At 34.7% G+C, this 12,943-nt stretch overlaps 2 pseudogenes; both read right to left on the minus strand.

The window, feature by feature from the left end:
* Positions 1–1,890: 1,890 nt before the first annotated feature.
* Positions 1,891–5,441, minus strand: LOC111635191 (annotated as a pseudogene).
* A 513-nt stretch (positions 5,442–5,954) lies between these two features.
* LOC111635192 lies at positions 5,955–6,883 on the minus strand (annotated as a pseudogene).
* Between the last annotated feature and the right edge of the window lie 6,060 nt (positions 6,884–12,943).

Here is a 12,943-nt window from a genome sequence, read left to right on the forward strand (position 1 = left end):
ATGAATAAATAAATAGATAATAGGTATATATAAATATAAGTTAAATAAATAATTAAATATGTTTAGAAATATTATTCACTTTCAAAAAGTTCAATACTTTGTCAAGATTTGGCCTCTGGCCTAAAATCTCTCCTAAACTTGCATTTTCGAAATGCTGTCTACGACTTTGATCAAAAGCAACGCAGTTGCAAAGTATGTGTTTAACACTTACACTAACAGTGCAGTACTGACATACTGGTTGATCTTCAAAAGATATTGATGAGTCAACCGGGTATGTCTAATTCTCAAACGAGTAATAATAACTTCAGATCTCTGTCATAAAATTGCTTGTGTGTCCAATTTTCCATCATAGGTTTGATCTCATGCAGTTTATTGTGGATTTGTGCGTTCCACGTATTTTGCCATCTCCCTGCTAATCGTTTTTTAACGACTAGCTTCACATAACCTCCTTCAGTACGCATAGTATGCTGTGGAAGACCAGGTGACTTTGCAGCTGTGTCAGCTTTTTCATTTTTTTATACCTACATGGCCTGGGACCCAACAAAATTTTACAAAGAAATTACTCGCAGTAAGTTGGCAAAATAGTTTACGAATTTTAATCACTATGGAGTGAGGACTAAATTCACACGAGATCAAAGCCTGAAGTACACTAACTGAGTCAGTGTAAATCACACAAAAATGATGACCTTTCCTATTTATATACTTTAGGACTAAATAAATAGCCTGCCGCTCGGCAGAAAAAATGGAAGAATTTGGTGAAAGCAATATTGAAAGAAGCTACTCCCGATCAAATTAAAGTTTTGTGTGAAATATGTGATAATTTGCGGAGAGGAAATATACCTGCTGATGTTCGTAAATTACAAAAAATATAAAAATTTATCAGGAAATTAAGTTAAAAATAATGTTCTTTTAAATAGTAAGAAAAATATTTTAGTTAATCAATCGGATGGATTCCTTCCTCTTCTACTGGCTCCGTTATTGTCTATGGCAAATGGACTAATTGGTAAGGCAATAGGAATAAAAATCTAATGGTTAAGCAAATGGTTTTTGTCCTTCCTGAATTGTTGTCAGCATATCAAAAACCTAAAATAATAACTGGTAATAATATTGAAGAATTACTTGAGAGTGCCGATATATCTGACGATAGTAAAGTCAAATTATTAAGTCAACTAATTTCAAGTTATCAGAGAACAGTTCATGCACCAAAAAAACCTGTTAGAGTATCTGTTGTATTCGACAAAATCGAAGAAACGGAATCTCAACCTGATGAAAAAGCTGTTGATAATGCATTTATTAAACGAATAACTTTATGTCACGTCAGCCCGATTCTTGTCTCGTGTGATGATTAATTAATTTTCGTAACTCACCTGACCGTCTTGTTCGTATGCCAGGTTCCCATCGTATCTCCAACCAAGAAAAGTTCACCAAGTCCGTCTTTTTGATTTTATTCACACAAAAACCAACAAATCGACTATATACAAGAATTCGATAGGAAGAGCATTCCGCTATGTTCTCGCACCTTTTTTGGAACATAACACCACCGTCCTGTGTGTTGCCAACTCTTTCCAATAATATTATTAAACATTAAATATTAACAATAAAAAATCATTAAAATTGCCCGCCATCTAGCGGGATGGACGGATCATCCTCCCACCTTTGATTTTGTCAGTCAAAATCAAATCTAACTTATATCTTAATTTAAACCCGACAAAACACATACAGTATAAATTGAATAAGTTCGAATCAGTTTATAAATCTAGCCGATAGTGAGCCCTCAGGATTCTGCCTCTTTTTGAGACTTGATAATTCTCAGATGAGTTTATCACAACATCACTTCCTGCAGCGGCAGAGGTCATTCGGGACTTATCATGGGCCCCCTCGCGATCGTTTTCAGTAGTCTACAGTCTTGCCACGAAAGTCTTTTCGCATAGCATGCTTTTCATCCCCCGAAGAAATCTGCAAGGGGTACAATCTCCTAACAGGACAGATGAAAATCCAACCTGTGTTTTTATTTTGGCTGCTCTTACCAATCCATCTTTACCTGGATAGATCTCGACAACTTTCGCCAGAGGCCGATCAAGTCGTTTTTGGTTGTCATGCCCACCAAGACGATATCTCCTACAGCAATAATTTTAGTGCCCTTGGCTATCCCCCTCGGGTTTTGCAATTGCGCCAGGTACTCAATTCGAAATCTATTTCGTAAATCTTTTCTTAACTTGCATAAATAACGGAATCTCTTCCCAAGATTGACCTTTTCAATATGGTCTAAATCGGGAAGTCCAGTTTCCTTAATATGTTTCTGCAAGGATTTACTCCTTGCAGAAACATATTAAGAGTCAACGGAATTAAATCTTCAGTATCTTCCGAGAGAGTAGTAAGTGGTCAAGAGTTCATCAAACCCTCTACCTCACAGATAATTGTGTAGAGTTCTTCGTATAATAACGAAGCTCGTCCCAAAATTCTCCTCATAATCTGCTTTACACATTTTACCAACCTTTCCTACCAGTCACCCCACCATGGCGAAGATGGAAAAATGAACTTCCAGGTAATGTCCTGAACAAGAATTTCATCTTTAATCTTTGTAAGTTCAGCCTCAGAGAAAATTTTGGCGGCACCGACAAAATTTGTACCGTTATCACTATAAATGACAGAATGGCGTCCACTTTTTGCCACAAATCGTCTGAATGTTTGCAGGAACGCCTTCGTTGACAGAGACGTCAACAACTCGAGATGCACAGCCCTGTACACTGTACAGGTATACAGGACAATCTTAACACTTCTGCTTATCCCTCAAGTACAGTGGACCATCTAAATAAACTCCAATAATCTCGAATGGTGCGGCATCTCTTATGCGATCCACAGGCAACGGCGGAGATTTAGAGTGGCTGGAGACACAGCACATCTTCGACACCTAGAGCATCGCAGTGTGATAAGCCAGATATATTTTCTGCACCTTAGTATCCAGTATTTCTCGCGCAGATGATTCATTAAAATTTGAACACCAGCGTGGTTTAATTCTCTGTGTTTCAACTCTATTAATTTCTGTACAATATAGTGAATCCCAGGCAAGATAATGGGTAAATGGAAATCTTCACTATCTTTACATCTGAATACGAGAGTCTTTACTTTCAAAAAGCCTTCCTTGTCCATCACTGGGTGTAATTTTTCGCAAAGTATTATTTGTTCCCTTTGAAAATTTATCTTTTTGAATCAGTTTCAATAACACTTATTCCGCGTGCCTTATTTCTTTTACTGTAAGCCCTCCAGACATTCTAACAGATTGTCTCTTGAGATTTGAGACAAACCGGTATATCCAAGCCGTTATTTGTAATATTTTCCAGTAAGTAGAACAATTCTCATAAAATCTTTTTGCTTTCTCTACATCCAGCGCAGAAATCACAGATTTTTTCTTTTCAGAGCTCTCTATCTCCACGTCTGGCATTTCTTTCTGCCCAGGCCATTCTTCTACTGGCAAGCTTGGAAATTGAAGTGTCTCCCACCATTGCGATTCGGCCAAAATTCTTGCATTACAACCCCGTGATGGGAGGTCTGCGGGGTTTAAATGCCCTAGCACATGATTCTAGACATCTGGACTACTTAAAGATCTAATTTCATTTACTCTATTCATAACAAACGTAACCCAACATTCCTGATTCTTGATTTAATAAAAAACATTCATGGAATCAGTCCAATAAAGAGTTGAGATTCGTTCAAGTGGAAAGTCCCCTTTAATAGAGTTCATCATTCTGACACCTAATAAACAGGCTAAAAGTTCAAGCCTGATATGGACTTCAGAGGAGCAACACGAGTACGAGCCTGGATCAACCGCCATTTTACGTTGCAAGCATCTTGCTAGTCTGAGATAGATACAAGTGGCATGAGAGTACTGTGACGTATCACAAAATACATAAAATGAAAATCGGACAGCTGCACAATAGTCATTTACTATCCTTCTAGGAATTTTCACCTCTTTCAAAAATTTTAATTCTTTTATCCATCTTAACAATCTTCTTTCTAAGTCGTGCGATAATGAAGTGTTTCAAGTTAACTTTCTTTTCCAACACTCTTGCATCAGAAGTTTTGGTATTAACATCACTGGAGAAAGGAATCCAATTGGATCAAATAGTTGACTCGCTAATCAAGAACCACTCTATTTGTTAAAATTTCATCGTTAGGTACTCTAAAGTTTGCATTACAGTATAAAACATCCTATGAAATATCCCAATTCAATCCTAGCACATTGACTATTTCATCGGGCTGGATTTCTAAAGTTTCCAATGTCCTCCCATCGCTGTCGCAAACCGGTGAGGTCTCTGTTTGTATACCATTGTATACCCAACCTCTTAAATCAAAGCATGCTAAACTCATAATTTCTCTAGATTGCCTTATAAAATCCATCAGCTCCTTCTTGGACTCAAAACTCGTAACGCAGTTATCAACGTACATCGATTTCTTAAGTTTTAAAGCTGTTTCTTGCATATGATTTGGAACATGGTTTAAGTGATAATTTAGAGTGGCTCACAGGAGAAAAGGACTCAAATTTACTCCAAACACTACCCTGCGATGTCTGAAAACGTTCAATTTCTCAGGGTTGCCACCCTCCCACCACAAGAATCTGAGAAAATTGCGATCCGCTTCACTTATCTCTATCTGAAGAAAAGCCTTTCGAATGTCAGCTATTACTCCAAATTCAAATAGTCGAAATTTATTCAGGATACTGGGTATTAGTTCAATGTAGTTAGGACCCTTTTCTAAACAACCATTTAATGAGACATTGCCACTTTCTTTAGCAGAGGCATCGAAGACTGGACGAATCTTCGTCGTGGAATGCTCTTTGATGACAGCTCTATCGGAAGGTAATGGCAGTTGGTCTCCTTCACTTTAATGTTTTTCACTTCTATTATTTGTTCTTCAAGCCATTGCTCGAAAACTCCCTCATAGGCATCGACCAGGCCCTTATTTTGTAAAGTCTTCACTGTTGATCTTAATCTTCGCTCAGCTAGAACCTTATTATTTGGTAAAGCTTGACGACCAAGGCAAATTACCATATACCGACCATCACTGTCTCTCTTCAGTGTCTTTTCAAAATGTTCGATAAATGCTTGTTCCAGTTCCTACTTTAGTTGTTTTTCGGCAGAGTCCTTTATTCCAAGAATATCTAATTCTCAAAGATCAGGAATTCGCAAATTTCCAATTAACATTGAAGTGACAATCAAGTCTTCAGTTGGTACGGAATACTACTTTGCACATCCGAAGATTGTTCATCCCAATTTCGTTTCAATAGCAGTTAATCCCGATTTAAGTCTCTGGATTCCTCCTGTCATCAGTTTGCCAGCAACATCTGCAGCTATGAGCAGTTCGATGAAACCATGACAATCGCTCAAGGATATCCCCATATTTGACAATTCATCATTACACAGTTCTTGTGTAACTGGGGGCATGGTTAAACAAATGGTCGATTGGTCCAAGACATCAAAATTACAACGATACTTATTGTCTATGCACGAGAGGTGTACCTTGTACACATCGTGTTCGCAAATATCCGTACAAGAACCTCCAAACAACGAATGTTTCAGATTTTCTTATCTCATTGGTAGGTAACCGACTCTTTCTGCAGTGCTGTTCAAGATATATGACCTCTGAGAGGCAGTATCCATAATTGCACGGATTTTGAGACACCTTTCCTCTTCCCTCAGAATCATAACCAAAGTCTGTAGCAAGACACGTGGAGTTGACGACACATTAGACAATGCCTGCTCACATACTGTGGAGGCGCCGTCACATTCACGAACAGAAGTGATGTTGGGAGATACCTTTCGGCTTTTCCTACAGAGAAGAACGTGATGCGGTTTGCCACAAACTGTACAACTACACTTTGCCCTACATGAAGAAGATATGTGATTCAGTTTTAAGCATTTAAAACAAGCTCATCGCTTTATAAGGATTTGTTTCCTTTAATCTAAAGTCAAATTTCCCGCCTTCCTGCACTCAGCACTAGCATGGGATTTCTCACAGAATACACACTGCTGATCCCTAAATAATTTCTCTTGAGCAGAAATCAAAAGTTCCATTTCAGTTGGTGCAGTCTTGTTATAGGAAGAGGTAGCCTTAATTTTACCTTGTACAACCTTCTTGGTTTTGTTCCGAAAGCCGAACCCACTTGTGGCTAAGGAAAGTTTCTCCTCACTTTCAATTTCGTTATGCAAAAACTGCATCAGAGTTTCTAATTTGTTGAAATTTTCTCTTCCAGACTTGAGTAGAATCGAATTTAGGTGTCTTTCCCAAATTCTCAAAAGATCAGTCAGTAAGCTAGATTCAACTAAAGGGTAGAGCATTGAAGCACACTTATCCGTAGTAACACCAAGCATTTTAAGGGATCGCAGTTGTGTCTCGATACGATCATAAAGTTTCACAATTGGCAATTTGTGCTCTTGCACCAACGCATTATTTAGCACTATACTCATGAGCTCTCTCACGTAAACCTCGATGAGCACATCTTCTTTTCGAAACGCAAATTTAAACACTCAATTGCTTGCGTGTAATGGTCGGCTGTTACGGGGAACGATTCGATTACTTTCCTGGCCCTTGAGCCCTTCAGAGTCAACTGAATGAGATATTGAAATTTATCCAAATCTGAAATATTGGGATCTTCATGTATTTTCTTAAATAGTCCCCAAAAGATAAGTTAATTTTTCAAATTGCCATCAAATTTTTGAAATTCAATCTTTGGTAGCTGAAAATTTCCCTTAGAACAGCCAGTTTCGCCTTCACTTCGTGTTTCATCTAGCTCCTTTGATGTATTCAAACGGCGCTGTAGTCTTGTTTTCAAGTCTACAAATGTACCATCGTAATTCTCAATACCCTCAATTTCTTCATTCAACATCTGTTGAGAACAGTTCTCATCCTTTTGTAACTTATCTAATAATTTTTTGTCGATGGTTTCTATTTTAGAATATTTTTCTTGTAACTGGGCCAAAAATCCAGCACACGAATCGAAATCTTCAACTTTCGACGTCAAAAGCTCCTGCACCTTGTCGGCCAACATTGTAAAAGCACCTCGGTAGGATCCACGTAATCTGATTGAGGGCTCCATGACATAAATCTTATTAATTGATCAAAATAGCAAACGCAGACAAAAATAGACATAGAGACAACCTTAATTCAAGATCATATAGAAATAATGCAATGAGGTGTATTTCCACCAAATCTTTCAATTTGCACTCATTTTCTACATTAAGTGAGTGTTTCCAAATGTAAACAATGTTGGAGAACAATTGAACAATATTTATCTATACAATAGCTTTGGGTAACCTGAGTCTGAGTCCCTGTTCGGGCACCATTATGTCGCGTCAGGCCGATTCTTGTCTGGTGTGATGATTAATTAATTTTCGTAACTCTCACCCGACCGTCTTGTTCGTATGCCAGGTTCCCAGGTTCTCCAACCAAGAGAAGTTCACCAAGTCTGTCTTTTTGATTTTATTCACACAAAACCAACAAATCGACTATATACAAGAATTCGATAGGAAGAGCATTCTGCTATGTTCTTGCACCTTTTTTGGAACATAACACCACCGTCCTGGTGTTGCCAACTCTTTCCAATAATATTATTAAACATTAAATATTAACAATAAAAAACTAAGGATGCACCGATTAATCGGTAAGTAATCGGTAATCGGCCATATCAGACATTTTCCCAATTAATCGATATCGGCCTTTTCCCCGATTAATCGGTTTTAATAATCGGCCAATTTTGCATTTTAATATTTTTGTTAGAATGTTATATATAAGGCTAGTAATAAAAAATAATAAATTTCTGTTATATATTTATTATTTATTACATGACAAACTGAATATTACAAAAAATTTTAAAATTCAAATTATTTCTTTTATTGATACAATTTTTTCAATGAAAGACCACTGGTATCTACAAACATAACTGGTATGGGCTCAATGTAGGAATTTTATTATCTATACATGCCTGACCAGGGCTTTTTGCTGTTCTAAGTTTCTTTGCAACTTGTAGTATGTAGAATTCCAGCGATTAGGAACATCTTAAATTAATTTGTGTATCTACAAACATAACTTGTCTTGCAAATCTTCCAATTTGCTTACAGCTACAGCAGAATGATTAAAATGTGTGGTAATATTTCTATTAACTGTGATTATAGTTTTCACATCTTGTTGAGAAAATATGTATTAGTTTAGTGTCAGCTGCAGTGTATGAATAAAGCATGATAATGCCTTTAAGTTGTAATTCCCGATTCCAGCTACCATATTTGCTGCAGAATCTCTCAGTACTAAGAATATCATATCACTTGTCAGCTTATACTGTTCAAGAGCAATGTTTATCTGGTCACTGATTCGTGTAGCTGTGTGGGAACTTTCAAAGGAAACAATTCGCAAAACAGCTCTTTCTTGCTGAAAATCATTCTTCAACCAGTGGGCTGTAACACTTAAAAAAAGGAAAATTGTTTGTAGTTGCTGTCCAAATATTAGCAGTTAAGAAATATATTTTGTTTCTGTTAATTAAACACAAAAACACTTCAGCTTTTTAAGCAATGTCAAAGTTTTCATGCGTCAACAATTAAGTGTTGAGATTTATTTCAGAAACTTTCTCAAACAAAAGAAGAGATTGCTGATTTTGCGAGGATATTCGACCATTTCTTGTTTACCTGTCCCGACAGAGATGAAAATACCAGACAGAGAAAAATGGGTTTTTTCCACGTTATAATTAACCGTACAATTAACTACAGGATCTCACACTATTAACGCAATAAATTATTAACGCTAATCGGCCGATTAATCGGTATCGGCCGATAATGCATGGCCGATTAATCGGTAATCAATAATCGGCCATTTTGCTTATCGGTGCATCCTTATAAAAAAAACCATTAAAACCACCTGCCATCTAGCGGGATGGACAGGTCGCTTTATCTGTACCACCATTATATGTAAAATATATGCCACATTTAATTGATAAGTTGAATCGAAGTCATTACGGATGGAATAATAAAGGTGAATTAACAGTCGATAAGAAACCTATTTTTGGAAGTCATATAGTAAACATAATTTCGTACGTAATGAGAAATAAAGAAACTGCATTACTCCCCCCTCCCGTTGGTTTGAAAGACTTTTTAAATGGCTCAAAGATAATAAATATTCCTAAAGAGTGGATCAGAAACAAAAGTTTGGCAACATCACCATCTGAAATATTCTATCAACCAACATCCGTCGAAAACTCCCAAAGAAATTTTTTCTCCATCACTATTTCATCAATGGAAAAAATCTAAGAGAAAGAGAAAGAAAAATTCCGAATAGAAAAACTTCTGAAATCGATATACTATAATCCTAAATTTCTAGCATCTTTTGGTGGTGTAAGTAAATTAGTAAAAGAATCTAATTCACCGCGATCTGTTGAAAAAAATGGTTATCTTCTCAACTGATTTATACACTTCATAAACCTGTAAGAATTAAATATTCGCGAAGAAAAACTAAAAGTTTTTATCCTAATGACTTATGGCAAGCCGATTTAATTGTATTAAAACAATTTTCTAGATTTAATAATGGAGTAAAATACTTACTAACAGTAATCGATGTATTTACTAAGTATTGCTATGTGGAACCAATAAAAGATAAAAAACCTCAGTCAATTTTTAAAGCTTTTGAAATCATTTTTAAAAAAAATATTCCAAAAAATTTACAAACTGATAATGGAAAAGAGTTTTATAATAGATTGGTAAAAAATCTTTTTAAAAAATTTAAAATTAATCATTATTCAACCCATTCTGATACAAAAGCAGCTGTTGTCGAAAGACTAAATAAAACTCTGCGGAATAAAATATATAGATTATTTACTTATCGTAATTCTTATAAATATATTGATAAATTATCTGATATTGTAAAAAGCTACAATAATAGTTTTCATAGAAGTATCGGTATGTCTCCATCGGAAGTTACACCTTTGCATCACAGTGCGATTTTTGAAAAGCTCTATGGTATAAAAGGAGAAAATACATTTAAATTTAATATTGGTGATCTCGTTCGAATTTCGAAAATACGTAAAACGTTTAGTCGAGGATATCTACCAGGTTGGACAAAAGAAATATTTATTATTCATGATCGTTTTTTATCTCATCCTCCAACATACATATTGAAAGATTTAAATAACGAAATTTTGGAAGGAAGATTTTATACAGAAGAATTACAGAAGGTTACAGAATGATGCAGTCAGACTTTTTTGTAACTCTGATAAGCAACGCCAGCATGGATTTATTTCCTGAAAATAAGCAGTCTCATTTCATTGTGAAAATGAGTCCACCTATTGATTTACGTGGAAAATGGGTAGTTGGTCTGAGCGAAGTTATTATTCCTAGAAATTGGTTTAACATATCTAATCACAATAACGATTATACTATTACTAAGCATAAAATTAGAAGAGAAAAACTAAGCGATGAAACATATGTGATTTCATTAACTACAGGTGATGAAAATGAAGGAGAGACGCTTTTCGACTGGATAAACAAGAATATAGTTTCGTTAACAGGATCTAACTCAGTAGAATTTGTTTTAGACAAGGATTATAAAAACGTAAAACTAAATTTGAAAGAGGGATTCGAGTTGTATGTTACAAAAGACCATGCTCACAAATTACTTTATTTATTAAATTTACCAAACACAGATATAATATTTAAACAACAGAGTTCAAGTTTAATATTGCGAGGAGAGACTAAGGAATATCTATCAAATCCTAGATTTTACAAAGATCAATTTATAAATTTAGTAGAAAGAAATAAAAAAGTTGTTGAAGAAATTGATGTAGTGGAAAAAATTTTTATTCCTATCGGATTATATTCATCAGCTGAAAAATTTCTCGGAATTTTTAAATATATTAAATTAGGATTACTGCCTAATAACAAAATCATTTTAAAAGTTCCTAAAAATATAACGATTGAATTCAAAAACGAATTAAAAGATTTATTAGGATTTAAAACACAGAAATTTTTAGTGGGTGAATATCTAAGTGAATATCCACTGGAATTGTCTGCAGGAATTTCAGAAATTTTTATTTATTCGAATATTGTTGCTTCTCATCACGTTGGAGATATAACAGCTTCTCTTCTAAGAGTTATACCAGTTATAAAAGAAAAAACCGACCAAATAGTTACAGTTTATCCCTCATTTTTATATTTTCTTTTGAAGAAAAATTATATCGATACTATCGAAATCGAGTTGAGAACCGCTCGTGGAAAAGAAATTGTTTTTTTTTGGAGGCAAATCATTATTAGTTTTATCTATTAAACAATTATACATAGTGCTTAATTTTATTTGCTAATGTTAGTTCATTTTTGAGAAGTACAAAATGAAGCTCGATCCTAAAGATTGTATAAATTATTACTGTAATCAGGCAGGAGGAACAATATTCAGACCTGAGTTACGATTTCCTCTCACACAACAATTAGGAACAGGGAATTATTTTGCAGGACAGCAAATACAACAAGGATATGGATTTTTTTGAAAATTTATTTCGTAAATCCATTCCTATTCTTAGTAAAGTAGGAAAATATCTAGGGCGAAAAGCGTTAAACTTTGCATCAAATGTTGGATCAGATGTAATTAGTGGGAAATCATTTAAAGAATCTACAAAATCACATTTAAAAGATATTGGTTTCGAAATTAAAGATGATGTAATTAAAGAAGTACAAGGTGGATCTGGTATAAAAAGAAAACAAGTAAAAAAATTAATTCAGTCGCAGAATAAAAGGCAAAAACTAAAAAATATTTTTACTAAATAAATAAATGGATTCACCCTCTTCTCCGTGCACCAAAAACGAGTTAGATTTATTCAGTACTGTTTCGACTCAACTAGCTATTGACAATACATCAGAAGTTATAGTTCATCCTGTTGCTACAATTTCGGATAGTCGAGCATAAATCGAATTTTATGTATCTGGTTCTAGTGAAAATTATATCGATCTGCATTCAATTTATCTACATGTTCAAGCAAAAATCTTAAAGAAAAATGGAACAGATACTGCTCCGGATTAAAAAGTTGCTCCTGTCAATTATTTTTATAATAGTTTGTTCTCTCAATGCAGCATTTTTCTAAATGAAAACAAGTAATTTCACAAGTGAATTATTCAAATCGAGCAATTTTGGAGGCTTTATTATTTTACTCAAAAGAAGCACAAGAAACCTTTTTAACAAGTGCGTTATTTTTTAAAGATACTGCACGACATATGGATTCCATAGAAGAATATAATGAAGGAATGGCTAAAAGATTTAATATAAGTAAACAAAGTAAACTAATAAATTTAGTTGGACAGCTTCATATTGATTTATCAAACCAACCTAAACTGTTAATTAATAATGTTGATTTACAAATTAAATTATAAAGATCGAAAGATAATTATGCCTTAATGGCAAATAATTAATAAAGTAGATGTTAGTTCATCAGTTCAAATTGTGACAAAAAAAGCATTGGATATTATAAAAATTCTATTCTGTATAACAGATATTAAAGTTTTTACTTTAAGTAGCAGAATTAGGTCTACAAATATATCAAACAGGGCTGTGGAGTCGCGTAAAAATTCACCGACTCCAACTCCGACTCCGACTCCGACTTTTCCTCACCATCCGACTCCAACTCCAACCCTGACTTTGACTCCGACTAGGGGCAGACTTGTTTCCGAAAGAGACCAGGAAATTCTGATGTCGTCACGTGACCTCATAATAAAATATTCAATAAATAGAGTTGTAATAAAGATAGAGCGTAGAAACTTCTTATTCCAAAGCTAAAACACTTCTCTAAATAATATATAAATATGTATTCGATAATTTTTACTTTTCCGGATGTTATATATAAGAGAAGGAAAGTGTAGCGCTCAATCGAAAAATGACCCCTCTCAAATTTTTACATTTTTGGATTCGGGACACCTCGAAATTT

The sequence above is a fragment of the Centruroides sculpturatus genome, unplaced genomic scaffold (assembly GCF_000671375.1).
Source record: "Centruroides sculpturatus isolate CEXI.00-Female unplaced genomic scaffold, Cexi_2.0 scaffold946, whole genome shotgun sequence".
Taxonomy (NCBI): Eukaryota; Metazoa; Arthropoda; class Arachnida; order Scorpiones; family Buthidae; genus Centruroides; species Centruroides sculpturatus.